The sequence below is a fragment of the Rhinoderma darwinii genome, chromosome 1 (assembly GCF_050947455.1).
Source record: "Rhinoderma darwinii isolate aRhiDar2 chromosome 1, aRhiDar2.hap1, whole genome shotgun sequence".
Lineage (NCBI taxonomy): Eukaryota > Metazoa > Chordata > Amphibia > Anura > Rhinodermatidae > Rhinoderma > Rhinoderma darwinii.
In genome coordinates this window covers 255,237,682-255,252,684 of record NC_134687.1, presented here as the reverse complement: position 1 = coordinate 255,252,684, position 15,003 = coordinate 255,237,682, and the positions used below count along the sequence as shown (strand labels likewise).

Here is a 15,003-nt window from a genome sequence, read left to right as displayed (position 1 = left end):
TTGTTTTTATTGCCTCAAGTTATGTATTTAACCCCTTCAGGACAACCCTTTCAAATCTGACATGTGTCACTGTATGTGGTAAAAACTTTGGAATGCGTTTACCTATCAAAGCGATTCTGAGATTGTTTTCTCATGATATACTTTATGTTTGTGGAAAAATTTGGTCCATAAATTCATTATTTATTTATAAAAAACACCAACATTTGGAGAAAATGTAAAAAAATTAGCATTTTTCTCAATTTAAATGTATATGCTTGTAAAAAAGATAGTAATACCACACAAAATATATGCCGCTATGGCTGCTTCAGCAATAGTTACGCCACTGGAGAGGAAATTTACAAATTTCATTTTTTATTTTTTTTTGCAGAAATTCATTTGTGATACATTTTTTTTTCTGTAACACAGAAAGTTTTATCAGAGAAGCGCAACTCAATATTTATTGCCCAGATTCTGCAGCTTTTAGAAATACCCCACATGTGGCCCTAGTGTGCTAATGGACTGAAACACAGGCCTCAGAAGCAAAGAAGCACCTAGTGGATTTTGGGGCCTCCTTTTTTGTTTTTTAGAATATACAGGTCCTTCTAAATGAATTAGAATATCATCAAAAAGTAAATTTATTTCAGTAATTAGATTCAAAAAGTGAAACTCATATATTATATAGATTCATTACCCACAGAGTGATCTATTTCCAGCATTTTTTTCTTTTAATGTTGAAGATTATGGCTAACAGTTAATGAAAACCCAACATTTAGCCTCTCAGAAAATTAGAAAATTGGGTAAAATTTCAAGATTCATGGTGTAACACTCTAATCAGCTAATCAACACAAAACACCTGCAAAGTTTTCCTAAGTCTTTAAATGGTCCAACAGTCTGGTTCAGTAGGCTACACAATCATGGGGAAGACTGCTGACTTGACAGTTGTCCAGAAGACAGTCATTGACACCCTCCACAAAGAGGGTAAGCCACAAAAGGGCATTGCTAAAGAAGCTGACTGTTCACAGAGTGCTGTATCCAAGAATATTAATGGAAGTTGAGAGGAAGGAAAAAGTGTGGTAGGAAAAGATGCACAACTAACAGGGATAACCGCAGCCTTGAAAAGATTGTCAAGAAAAGGCAATTCAAGACTCTGGGGGAAATTCACAAGGAGTGGACTGCGGCTGGAGTCAGTGCTTCAAGAGCCACCACACACAGACATATCCAGGACATGGGCTACAACTCACGCATTCCTTGTGTCAAGCCACTCATGTCCCAGAGAGAACGTCAGAAGCGCCTTACCTGGGCTAAGGAGAAAAAGGACTGGTCTGTTGCTCAGTGGTCCTGTTTTCAGATGAAAATAAATTTTGCATTTCATTTGGAAATCAAGGTCCCAGAGTCTGGAGGAAGTGTGGAGAGGCACTCAATCCAAGTTTCTTGCTGTCCAGTGTGAAGTTTCCACAGTCAGTGATGGTTTGGGAAGCCATGTCATTTGCTGGTGTTGGTTCACTGTTGTATCAAGTCCAGAGTCAACGCAACCTTCTACCAGGAAATTTTCGAGCTCTGCTGGCAAGCTTTATGGAGATGCTGATTTCATTTTCCAGCAGGACTTGGCACCTGCCCAAAGTACCAATACCTGTTTTAATAACCACAGTATCACTGCGCTTGATTGGCCAACAAACTCACCTGACCTAAACCCCACTGGGGTATTGTCAAGAGGAAGACGAGAGACACAAGACCCAACAATGCAGACGAGCTGAAGGCCGCTATCAAAGCAACCTGGGCTTCCATAACAACTCAGCAGTGCCACAGGCTGATCGCCTCCATGCCACGCCGCATTGATGCAGTAATTCACGCAAAAGGAGCCCTGACCAAGTATTGAGTGCATATAGTGTACATACTTTTCAGTAGGCCTACATTTCAGTATTAAAAATCTTTTTGAAATTGGGTTTATATAATATTCAAATTTTCTTAGAAACTACATTTTGGGTTTTCATTAACTGTTAGCCATAATCTTCAACATTAAAAGAAAAGAATGCTGAAAGTAGATCACTCTGTGTGTAATGAATCTATATAATATATGAGTTTCACTTTTTGAATTGAATTACTGAAATAAATTTATTTTTTGATGATATTCCAATTCATTGAGAAGGACCTGTATTTTAGGCACCATGTTAGGTTTGAAGAGGTCATGTGGTGGCAAAACAGTAGAAACCCCCCAAAAGTGAACCTATTTTGGAAGCGACACTCTCAAGAAATTTATCTAAGACCCCACAGGTCTTTTGCTATATATATATTGGAGTTAGTCTGTGAAAATGAAAATCTACTTTTTTTTCAGAAAAATACATTTTTAATTTTTACAAGGAGTAAAGAATAAAAAGCACCCCAAAATTTGTAAAGCAATTTCTACCGATTACGGCAATACCCCATATGCGGTATTAAACTGCTGTTTGGACCCACGGCAGGGATTTTGGAACGCAGATTTTGCTGGAATGGTGCCTTGTCACGTTTGCAGCGCCCTGGAGGGACCAAAATAGCGGAAACCCCCCCCCCCCCAAAAGTGACCCCATTTTGGAAATTACACCCCTCAAGGAATTTTTTTAGGTCTATAGTTAGCATATTGACCCTACAGGTTTTTCGCTGAATTTAATGGAATTAGGCATTGAAAATGCAAATCAACTTTTTGTCCACTAAAATGTTGCATTTTTTCATTTTCACAAGGATAAAGGACGAAAAAGCACTATTTGTAAAAAAATAAATAAACAAATTTATTTCACCACATTCCGAGAGCCATAACGTTTTTATTTATTTTTTCATTTTTTTGGTTGATTGTGTGGTGTGAGGGCTTATTTTTTTTTGCGGGACGAGCCGTAGTTTTCATTGGTACCATCTTTTGGTACATACAACTTTTCGATCACTTTTTATTACATTGTTTTTTTAGTCCTAAGGTGACCAAAATACAGCGATTTTGGCATTTTAAATTCTTTCGTTTTTTACAGTGTTGCGAGTTAAATAATGGTATATAGTTTGGACTTTTACGGTTGCAGCGATACCAATTTATTTTATTTTATTTTTTACATTACTTTAGAGGAAAAATGGGAAATGTTTTTTTTATTAGAGTTTAAATATGTATTTAATTTTTTTCAGTAATAATAACTTTATTTACTTGTTTTTGTTTGTTTTGTTTTTTACACATTTTATTAGTCCCCCTAGGGGACTTGAACCAGCGATCATTACATCGCTGTTCCTATCTGTTAGTCCCGGGTGTCAGCTGTAATACATCACACCCTGCACCACGGCATGCTATTAAGTGGTGGTACTTGAAGGGGTTAATGCGCAGCAGATGGTGCAAAGTGAAAATTAAAATTTTCCACTGATATGCCATTTTAGTGCAAAATATGTTGTGCCCAGTTTGTGCCATTGAAGACAAATACCTCATAAAATGTTAATCGGGTTCTCCCAGGTATCTGTGGACGTAAACGCCTGTTTGGGTATTCTGTAGGACTAGTATAGAGGGAGCACCATTTGGCTTTTGGAGCGCATATTTTGCTTGGTAGCAGTTCTGTTTGGGGTTTTATTTGTATTTCAGTTTATAATGTGGGGGCATATGTAGGCTTTGCAGAGTACATCAGAGTATAATAATGCAGTAAATAAATAATAATTCATAGATGTGTGGCCGGTGTCGCACTGATAAATGGTTCCCAATCTTATTGGAACACTCTGCACATTTTGCGACGCCATACTCTGAGAACCAATGGAGCGATGTGAGGGCGTATTTGTTGCTGGACAATCTATAGTTTTCGTTGGTACGAGACGGTAGTATAAAGTATTCTGTCAGTTTGACACCGACAGTGACGTAATAGGAAGCCTATCGCAGTCGAGGGGTTAATTGCCTAAATCAGAGGCAATAGGGAGAGCAGGGCAGATACCCAGCACAGTTAACCGCCGTTGCAGTGTAGCACCGCGCAGCGGTTAACTGTTGGAACTCCAGACGTAAACGTCAAGGTGCGGGAAGGGCTTAACCCCTTAATGACCAGCCTATTTTAGACCTTAATGACCAAGCCATTTTTTACGTTTTTCCATCGTCGCATTCCAAGAGCTATAACTCTTTTATTTTTGCGTCCACATAGCTGTATAAGGTCTTGTTTTTTGCGGGACAAGTTGTACTTTTTAACAGCACCATTTTGGGGGACATATTATTTATTGATTAACTTTTATTACCTTTTTTTTTGAGGGTGAATAGAAAAAAACCTGAAATTTTGCCACTCTTTTTCGGCGTTTACCGTGTGATATAAATAACACAATAACTTTATTCAGCGGGTTGTTACGATTGCAACGATACCAAATTTGTATAGTTTTTGTATGTTTTACTACTTTTACACAGTAAAAACGCTTTTTTTTCAAAATTATGTGTTTTTGTGCCTCCATATTTGAAGAGCCGTAACGTTTTCATTGTTTCTCCGATGCGGTTGTATGAGGGCTTTTTTTTTGCGGGACGACTTGTAGTTTTTATTGGTACCATTTTTGAGTAGATGCGACTTTTTGATCACTTTTTCTAACATTTTTTTAAAGTCAGGATTCACAGAAAACAGCAATTTTTCCATAGTTTTTTTATTAAATTTTTTACGGCGTTCACCGTGCGGGTTAAATAATGTTATAGATTTATATTCGGGGTCGTTACGGACGCGGCGATACCAAATATGTGTAACTTTTTTACTTTATTTTTGTAAAGGATCTGCCAGGCACTACGTCTGTGGATACTCCCAGGATTAATCAGTCGACACCTGAGGCCAGACCTCTTAGACTGACACCGGCTCCCACCAATCAGGGAGGCAGGCTCAGGAGTGGGAGAGCCTATCGCGGCCTGGTCAGTCGGAGTTAGCTCCGCCCCCTGTCCATTTATACCTGCCGTTTTCTCTTCCTCATTGCTTGTTATTCTTCTTGGATTCCTGGCCCCACTGCTGCCTTGCTCCAGCCTGCTTCTGCCGTGCTTCTGCCTTGCTTCAGTTCCCGCTTATCCTGCTTCGCTCTGCCCCTGGCTTGCTTCCTGCTCCGTGCTCTGCGTTTGTATACTCCACTACATCCTGACTGGCTCGTTCACCACTCCGTTTCCTCACGGTGTTCCGTGGGCTACTGCCCCTTCCCTTGCTTGTTCCCTGTTTGTATCCCCTTGCACTTAGTCAGCGTAGGGACCGCCGCCAAGTTGTACCCCGTCGCCTAGGGCGGGTCGTTGCAAGTAGGCAGGGACAGGGCGGTGGGTAGATTAGGGCTCACTTGTTCCCTTCACCTCCTTCCTGCCATAACATAATAACAAGCCATACCTAGTCTACCATTTCTCCTACGCTGACGCTATCATGGACCCCCTTGAGACCCTGACCCAGCAGATGCAGGGCCTCTCCCTACAGGTCCAGGCCCTGGCTCAGAGGGTCAACCAGTCTGACGCTGCCATAGTAGTACCCCTCACCTCACCTCTAGAACCCGACCTCAAGTTACCTGACCGGTTCTCAGGGGACCGTAAGACTTTTCTCTCCTTCCGGGAGAGTTGCAGACTTTACTTCCGTCTAAAACCTCACTCCTCAGGTTCCGAGAACCAGCGGGTGGGTATCATTATATCCCGACTCCAGGAAGGGCCCCAAGAGTGGGCCTTCTCCTTGGCTCCTGACGCCCCTGAACTTTCCTCCGTCGATCGTTTTTTCTCTGCCCTCGGACTCATTTACGACGAGACTGACAGGACTGCCTTAGCCGAGAGTCAGCTGGTGACCTTACGTCAGGGTAGGAGACCTGTTGAGGAATACTGTTCTGATTTTAGAAAGTGGTGCGTAGCTTCTCGGTGGAACAACCCGGCCCTAAGGTGCCAGTTTAGGTTAGGATTATCTGACGCCCTGAAGGATCTGCTTGTTAGCTACCCCTCTTCTGACTCCCTAGACCAGGTTATGGCCCTAGCAGTACGACTTGACCGACGTCTCAGAGAACGTCAGCTTGAACGTTTCAATGTTTTCCCCTCTGACTTCCCTGCGATTCCTCTCGAGGTCCCGTCTCCTCGCTCTTCCACGGAAGACTCGGAGGTACCTATGCAACTCGGGGCCTCCATGTCCCCTCGACAATGTAGGGAGTTCCGCAGGAAGAATGGTCTCTGCTTCTATTGTGGGGGTGACAAGCATCTACTGAACACCTGTCCCAGGCGCAAGAATAAGCAGCCGGAAAACTTCCGCGCCTAAGTGATCATCGGGGAGGTCACTTGGGCGCACAGGTATTTCCCGTTAATATGAAACGCAATAAAATTTAGCTTCCCTTTCAGGTCTCGTTTGCTGGCCGGTCTGCCACTGGCAGTGCCTTCGTGGATTCTGGCTCATCTGCTAATATCATGTCTGTGGAATTTGCTATGTCTCTAAAAATGCCTTTTATTGATTTGCCTTATCCTGTCCCGGTAGTGGGTATCGACTCCACTCCTCTTGCTAATGGTTATTTTACTCAGCATACTCCTGTTTTTGAACTCCTTGTTGGCTCCATGCATTTGGAGCAGTGCTCTGTACTGGTGATGCAGGGATTATCGTCCGATCTGGTGTTAGGTCTTCCCTGGTTGCAGCTGCATAATCCCACGTTTGATTGGAATACTGGGGATCTCACCAAATGGGGTAGTGAATGCCTGACGTCATGTCTTTCGGTTAACTCTATTTCTCCCCGTGAGGAGGTAAACACGCTACCTGAGTTTGTTCAGGACTTCGCTGATGTGTTTTCTAAGGAGGCCTCCGAGGTGTTGCCCCCTCATAGAGATTACGATTGCGCCATCGATTTGGTACCTGGTGCTAAGCTTCCTAAGGGTAGGATATTTAATATTTCATGTCCTGAACGTGAAGCTATGAGGGAGTATATCCAAGAATGCCTGGCCAAGGGTTTCATTCGCCCCTCGACTTCTCCTGTAGGTGCTGGCTTCTTCTTCGTGGGGAAGAAGGATGGTGGTCTTAGGCCGTGCATTGACTATCGGAACTTGAATAAGGTCACAGTAAGGAACCAGTATCCCCTTCCTTTGATTCCTGATCTCTTTAATCAGGTTCAGGGGGCCCAATGGTTCTCTAAGTTCGATCTACGGGGGGCATATAACCTTATCCGCATCAAAGAGGGGGATGAGTGGAAGACTGCGTTCAACACGCCCGAAGGTCATTTCGAATACCTGGTCATGCCCTTTGGGTTGTGTAATGCCCCTGCCGTCTTCCAGAATTTTATTAATGAAATTCTGAGAGATTACCTGGGAAATTTTCTTGTAGTGTACCTTGATGACATACTGGTGTTTTCCAAGGACTGGTCCTCCCACGTGGAGCATGTCAGGAAGGTCCTCCAGGTCCTCCGGGAAAATAATCTGTTTGCGAAAACCGAAAAATGTGTGTTTGGGGTACAGGAGATACCATTTTTGGGTCAAATCCTCACTCCTCATGAATTCCGCATGGACCCTGCCAAGGTTCAGGCTGTGGCGCAATGGGTCCAACCTGCCTCCCTGAAGGCGCTACAGTGTTTTTTGGGGTTCGCTAACTATTACAGGAGATTTATTGCCAACTTCTCGTTCGTCGCTAAGCCTCTTACGAACCTCACTCGCAAGGGTGCTGATGTCCTCCACTGGCCTCCTGAGGCCGTCCAGGCTTTTGAGACCCTCAAGAAGTGCTTTATCTCGGCCCCCGTGCTGGTTCAGCCCAACCAAAGGGAGCCATTTATTGTGGAGGTTGACGCATCCGAGGTCGGAGTGGGGGCCGTCTTGTCCCAGGGTACCAGCTCCCTCACCCATCTCCGCCCCTGTGCTTACTTCTCTAGTAAGTTTTCGCCCACGGAGAGTAACTATGATATTGGCAACCGCGAACTTTTAGCCATTAAATGGGCTTTTGAAGAGTGGCGTCACTTCCTGGAGGGGGCCAGACACCAGGTAACGGTCCTTACTGACCACAAGAATCTGGTTTTCCTAGAATCCGCCCGGAGGCTTAATCCTAGACAAGCTCGATGGGCGCTATTCTTTACCAGATTTAACTTCTTGTTTACCTATAGGGCTGGGTCCAAAAATATTAAGGCTGATGCACTGTCACGTAGTTTCATGGCCAATCCTCCTTCTGAGGAGGATCCTGCTTGTATTTTACCCCCTGGTATAATCGTTTCTGCCACTGATTCTGATTTAGCCTCTGACATTGCGGCTGATCAAGGTTCAGCTCCCGGGAACCTCCCTGGGGACAAGCTGTTTGTCCCCCTGCAATACCGGCTAAGGATACTCAGGGAGAACCATGACTCCGCACTATCTGGTCATCCTGGCATCTTGGGTACCAAACACCTCATTACCAGAAACTATTGGTGGCCTGGGTTGCCTAAAGACGTTAGGGCTTACGTCGCAGCTTGTGAGGTTTGTGCTAGGTCCAAGACCCCTAGGTCCCGACCTACGGGCTTACTACGCTCTTTGCCCATTCCCCAGAGACCTTGGACCCATATCTCCATGGATTTTATCACCGATTTGCCTCCATCTCAGGGCAAGTCGGTGGTGTGGGTGGTAGTAGACCGCTTCAGCAAGATGTGCCACTTTGTGCCCCTTAAGAAACTACCTAACGCCAAGACGTTAGCTTCTTTGTTTGTTAAACACATTTTGCGTCTCCATGGGGCCCCAGTCAATATCGTTTCTGACAGAGGGGTACAATTTGTTTCCTTATTTTGGAGAGATTTTTGTAAAAAGTTGGAGATTGATCTGTCCTTCTCCTCCGCCTTCCATCCCGAAACTAATGGCCAAACGGAAAGGACTAATCAATCCCTGGAACAATATTTAAGGTGTTTCATCTCTGACTGTCAATTTGATTGGGTCTCATTCCTTCCCCTCGCCGAATTTTCCCTGAATAACCGGGTCAGTAACTCGTCAGGGGTCTCCCCGTTTTTCTGTAATTTCGGGTTTAATCCAAGGTTCTCCTCCGTTTCTCCTGGTTGTTTCAATAATCCCGAGGTAGAGGACGTTCATCGGGAACTGTGCACAGTCTGGGCCCAGGTTCAGAAGAACATAGAGGCGTCCCAGAGCGTACAAAAGATTCAGGCTGATAGAAGACGTTCTGCTAACCCCCAGTTTGTCATCGGGGATCTGGTGTGGTTGTCGTCTAGGAACTTGCGCCTTAAGGTCCCGTCCAGGAAGTTTGCTCCCCGATTTATTGGGCCTTATAAGGTCATTGAAGTCCTCAACCCTGTATCCTTCCGTCTGGAGCTGCCCCCATCCTTTCGCATACACAACGTCTTTCATGCCTCCCTCCTTAAACGCTGCTCCCCGTCCTGGTCCCCCTCGAGGAAACCTCCTGTTCCCGTTCTCACCCCTGAGGGGGTGGAATTCGAGGTGGCCAAGATTGTGGACAGTAGGATGATCCAGGGCTCCCTCCAGTACCTGGTCCATTGGAGAGGATACGGGCCGGAGGAGAGGACTTGGGTACCTGCTCGAGATGTTCACGCTGGGGTATTGGTCAGGAGGTTCCACCTTCTCTTCCCCACTAAACCGGGTCCTCTTAGTAAGGGTCCGGTGGCCCCTCATAAAAGGGGGACACTACGTCTGTGGATACTCCCAGGATTAATCAGTCGACACCTGAGGCCAGACCTCTTAGACTGACACCGGCTCCCACCAATCAGGGTGGCAGGCTCAGGAGTGGGAGAGCCTATCGCGGCCTGGTCAGTCGGAGTTAGCTCCGCCCCCTGTCCATTTATACCTGCCGTTTTCTCTTCCTCATTGCTTGTTATTCTTCTTGGATTCCTGGCCCCACTGCTGCCTTGCTCCAGCCTGCTTCTGCCGTGCTTCTGCCTTGCTTCAGTTCCCGCTTATCCTGCTTCGCTCTGCCCCTGGCTTGCTTCCTGCTCCGTGCTCTGCGTTTGTATACTCCACTACATCCTGATCCTGACTGGCTCGTTCACCACTCCGTTTCCTCACGGTGTTCCGTGGGCTACTGCCCCTTCCCTTGCTTGTTCCCTGTTTGTATCCCCTTGCACTTAGTCAGCGTAGGGACCGCCGCCAAGTTGTACCCCGTCGCCTAGGGCGGGTCGTTGCAAGTAGGCAGGGACAGGGCGGTGGGTAGATTAGGGCTCACTCTTTCCCTTCACCTCCTTCCTGCCATAACAATTTTGGTTTTTTAATAGTAAAGCATTGTGTAAGGGGAAAAGCTGGGTTTTTCATTTTTTTTCAATTTTTTTTTTTTCATTAACTTTATTAAACTTTTTTTTTACTTTTTTACTAGTCCCACTAGGGGACTATAATATGCGATTCTCCGATCGCTATTGTAATACACTGCAATACTTTTGTATTGCAGTGTATTACTGCCTGTCCGTTTAAAACGGGCAGGCATCTGCTAGGTCATGCCTCCGGCATGATCTAGCAGGCAGTCGCTCCAGGCAGACCTGGGGGCCTTTGTTAGGCCCCCGGCTGCCATTAGAGACACAGACACTCGGCGATCGTATCGCCGGATGTCGGTGGGAGAGAGAGGGCGCTCCCTCCCTCTCTCCAAAACCACTCAGATGCGGTGCACGCTATTGCGCACCGCATCTGAAGGGTTAAACGGGTGAGATCGATACAAATATCGATCTCACCCGGCAGAGCAGGGACGCTCCCAGCCCTCAGCTGCCTCTAGCAGCTGAGAGCAGGGAAATTTGACACTCCCTGCTCTGTTTACTTTATCCTGATGCAGTGCCGTAAAAAGGCATATGCATCAGAATAAAGCCCGTTAGTGGCCGCCGTTAAAAGGCGTATTGGCGGTCACTAACAGGTTAAACCCTTTCTGTATCTCTTACAGAATATGTATTTCTTACAGAAATAATGGCGCTTCAAAATAAATAATAATATGGGCTCTCTTTAAGCACTTACAGAAAAAATGGGACATAAAGATCATCAAAACCACAAAAAAGGCCATACTCACTAGGTAGGTGGGTGGGTGAAAACCCGTTCCCATCAGGACGCAGACGGGTCAAAGAATGCTGCAGAAGGAGTGTGCATTAAGTAGTGATAGCCCCTCCCACTAGTCTTGAGGGGAGTGGCGGACTAAGTGCTCAAAGGTGTGCGATAAATGAGTGTCAGTGTAGTGCTAGGGTGTGAATGGATGGTAAAAAATAAATATGTATGTATGAAAGTGTGTAATAATGTAATAAACATAAATAAATAAATAAATGTGATAAATAGGGGTCAGTGCTGTGAATAGTACATGGGGTGTCAGTACTATGTGTAATACGTGGAGGGATAATGTGCTGGTCGTCAGGCATATTTATTTTTTACCATCCATTCACACCCTAGCACTACACTGACACTCATTTATCGCACACCTTTGAGCACTTAGTCCGCCACTCCCCTCAAGACTAGTGGGAGGGGCTATCACTACTTAATGCACACTCCTTCTGCAGCATTCTTTGACCCGTCTGCGTCCTGATGGGAACGGGTTTTCACCCACCCACCTACCTAGTGAGTATGGCCTTTTTTGTGGTCTCTTTAAGCACTTGGTTTAATTATTTTTGTGATAAGGAGCTAATCATTACAACTCCATGTCACTTCAGTAGCATCAACCCAAACTCTTTTATGGCACAATGCTATACAGCAGGATTTTCCATTAAAGTTCTTGACATATATTTATATCCTAGCTGTGCAAGGTGCATCAACAACTAGAACATACAGTACTGTGCAAAAGTTTTAGGCAGTTGTGGAAAAATGCTGCACAGTAAGGCTATGTTCACACGGGGTATTTTGCCGAGTTTTTTGACGCGGAAACCGCGTCGCAAAACTCGGCAGAAACGGCCCGAGAACGCCTCCCATTGATTTCAATGGGAGGCGTCGGCGTCTTTTTCCCGCGAGCAGTAAAACTGCCTCGCGGGAAAAAGAAGCGACATGCCCTATCTTCGGGCGCTTCCGCCTCCGACCTCCCGTTGACTTCAATGGGAGGCAGGAGAAAGCGTATATCTCGCTGTTTTATGCCCGCGGCGCTCAATGGCCGCGGGCGAAAAACGGCGCGATAATTGCCGCGAAAATCGGCGTGCAGGGAGAGGAATATCTGCCTCAAAGTTCCAAACGGAATTTTGAGGCAGATATTCCTCCCCCAAAATACTCCATGTGAACATAGCCTAAGAATGCTTAAAAAATAGAAGTGTTAGTTTTTTTTATCAATTGAGAAAATGCAAAACAAATGAACAGAAGATAAATCTAATTCAAATCAATATTTGGTGTGACTACCCATTGCTTTCAAAACAGCATCAATTCTTCTAGGTACAGTTGCACACAATTTTTGAAGAAACGCCACAGGGCGGTTGTTCCAAACATCTTGGAGAACCAACCACAGATCTTCTATGGTTGTAGGGTTCCTCAAATCCTTATGTCTCTTCATGAAATGCCAGACAGACTCGATGATGTTGAGATCAGGGCCCTGTGTCGGCCATATCATCATTCCAGGGCTCCTTGTTCTTCTTTATGCTGAAGACGTTTTTAATGACATTGGCTGTATGTTTGGGGTTGTTGCCCTGCTGCAAAGTAAATTTGGAGTCAATCAGATGCCTCCCTGATGGTATTGCATGATCGATAATTATCTGCCTTTATTTCTCACCATTGAGGACACCATTAATCCTGAACAAATACCCAAGGACAACATCTGCATGGAGTTTGTATGTTCTCCATGTGTTTGCGGTTACTCTGGTTTCCTCCCACACCTCAAAAACATACCAATAGGGAATTTAGATTGTGAGCCCCAATGAGGACAGTAAGTAAGGACCTCTGTACAGCGCTGCGGAATATGTTGGCGCTATATAAGTAACAGAAATAATAATAACTCCATTTGCTAAAATGCAGCCCCAAACTTGCAAGGAACCTCCACTATGTTTCACTGTTGCCTGCAGACACTCATTATTGTACCGCTCTCCAGCCCTTCAGCGAACCAACTGCCTTCTGTTACAGCCAGATATTTCAAATTCTGACTCATCAGTTCAGAGCACCTGCTGCCAGTTCCTATGTTTTCGTGCATAGTTGAGTCGCTTGGCCTTGTTTCCACGTTGAGGATATGGCTTTTGGCCACAATTCTTCCATGAAGACCACTTCTGGCCAGACTTCTCCGAACAGTAGATGGGTGTACCTGGGTCCCACTGGTTTCTGCCAGTTCTAAGCTGATGGCACTGCTGGACATCTTCCGATTTTGAAGTGAAGTAAGCATGATCTGTCTTTGGTCTGTTGCATTAAGCCTCCTTGCCCGACCACTGTGTCTGCGGTCCTCAACGTTGCCCATATATTTGTGCTTCTTCAAAAGAGCTTGAACAGCACAACTTGAAACCCCAGTTTGCTTTGAAATCTTTGCCTGGGAGAGACCTCGCTGATGCAGTATAACTACCTTGTGTTTTGTTGCTGTGCTCAGTCTTGCCATGGTGGACCTGTGACATGAAACTATCTTCCACAACCTCACCTTTGTAGCTGAGTTTAGCGTATTTTGCCTCGTTTTACGTCTGAAAATAAGGCTCCAATACGTCGGCAAACATCTGCCCATTCATTTGAATCGGTTTGCCGACGTACTGTGCAGACGACCTGTCATTTACGCGTCGTCGTTTGACAGCTGTCAAACGACGACGCGTAAATTGACTGCCTCGGCAAAGAAGTGCAGGACACTTCTTTGCAACGTAATTTGAGCCGTTCTTCATTGAAGTCAATGAAGAGCAGCTCAAGATTTACGAGCGTCACAGACGCCTCGCATAATGCGAGGAGGAGCTTTTACGTCTGAAACGACGCAGCTGTTTTCTCCTGAAAACAGTCTGTCTTTTCAGACGTAAAAGGCACTTCTCGTGTGCACATACCGTTACAGTTAATAACTGTGTTTCAACCTACATATGTAAATGATGATCATTATCACTAGTTAAATTGGTGAAGTCATTCATTCTGTGGAATAACAGGTGTCAACTTTGGCCCTTATTTAAGGTAGGAGGGTGGCAAATGTTACACATGTTGGTTATAGTGCATTTCCTTCTGAAATACTGGAGAAAATGGGTCATTCCAGACATTGTTCTGATCAAAAATGTTGATTGGAGAGGGAAAAACATATAGAGAAGTGCAGCAAATTATAGTCTGCTCAGCTAAAACTATCTCAAATGCTTTGAAGTGGGAACCAAAAGCTGAAAGACGCGGAAGGAAGCGGGGAACTACTGTTCGAATAGATCGAAGAATAGCCAAAATGGCAGAGGCTCAGCCAATGATGACCTCCAGAAAGATCAAAGCAGATCTGAAGTTACCAGTAAGTACTGCTACAATCAGAACACGATTAAGTGAAGCCAAGTTACCACCAAGAACTCCCCGCAAAGTCCCGTTATTGAACAAAAGACATGTCTTGAATAGGTTAAAATTTGCTAAGGAACACATTGACTGGCCCAAACAGAAATGGCGCAACATGTTCTTTTTGGGTCTAGTGGTCGCAGACGACCCCCGAGCACTGAATTCAAGCGACAGTACACTGTGAAGACAGTAAAGCATGGTGGTGCAAAAATCATGATATGAGGATGTTTCTCATACCATGGTGTTGGGCCTATTTATCACATACAAGGGATTATGGATCAGTTTGAATATATCAAAATACTTGAGGAAGTCATGCTGCCCTATGCTGAAGAAGAAATGCCCTTGAAATGGTAGAACAAGTAAGCGAACAAGATCTTGGTTACAGACAAACAAGATTCAGGTAATGGAGTGGACAGCCTGACCTCAATCCCATAGAGAACTTGTGGGGTGATATAAAAAATTTGGTTTCTGAGGCAAAACCCAAAAATGCAGAACTGTGGAATGTAGTCCAATCTTCCTGGACTGGAATACCTGTTCAGAGGTGGCAGAAGTTGGTTGACTCCATGCAACACAGATGTCAAGCAGTTCTCAGAAACAATGGTTATGCCACTAAATATTAGTTCTGTAAAATGAAATTTTTGAGTTTTTAAAGACAAATGCTGGCACTGCTATTTTTTGAACAGCATAATATTCATTTTTCTTTACTTTCTGTAAAGGATTAAGGCTTTGTTCACATCTGCATCAGGGCTCCGTTCGATGTC

At 44.9% G+C, this 15,003-nt stretch overlaps 1 protein-coding gene across 4 annotated transcripts in view; it reads left to right on the top strand.

Annotated features, from left to right (window-relative positions):
• NFIC (nuclear factor I C) overlaps positions 1 to 15,003 on the top strand; it is an 863,572-nt gene that overhangs the window by 217,805 nt on the left and 630,764 nt on the right. The window lies entirely within an intron of this gene.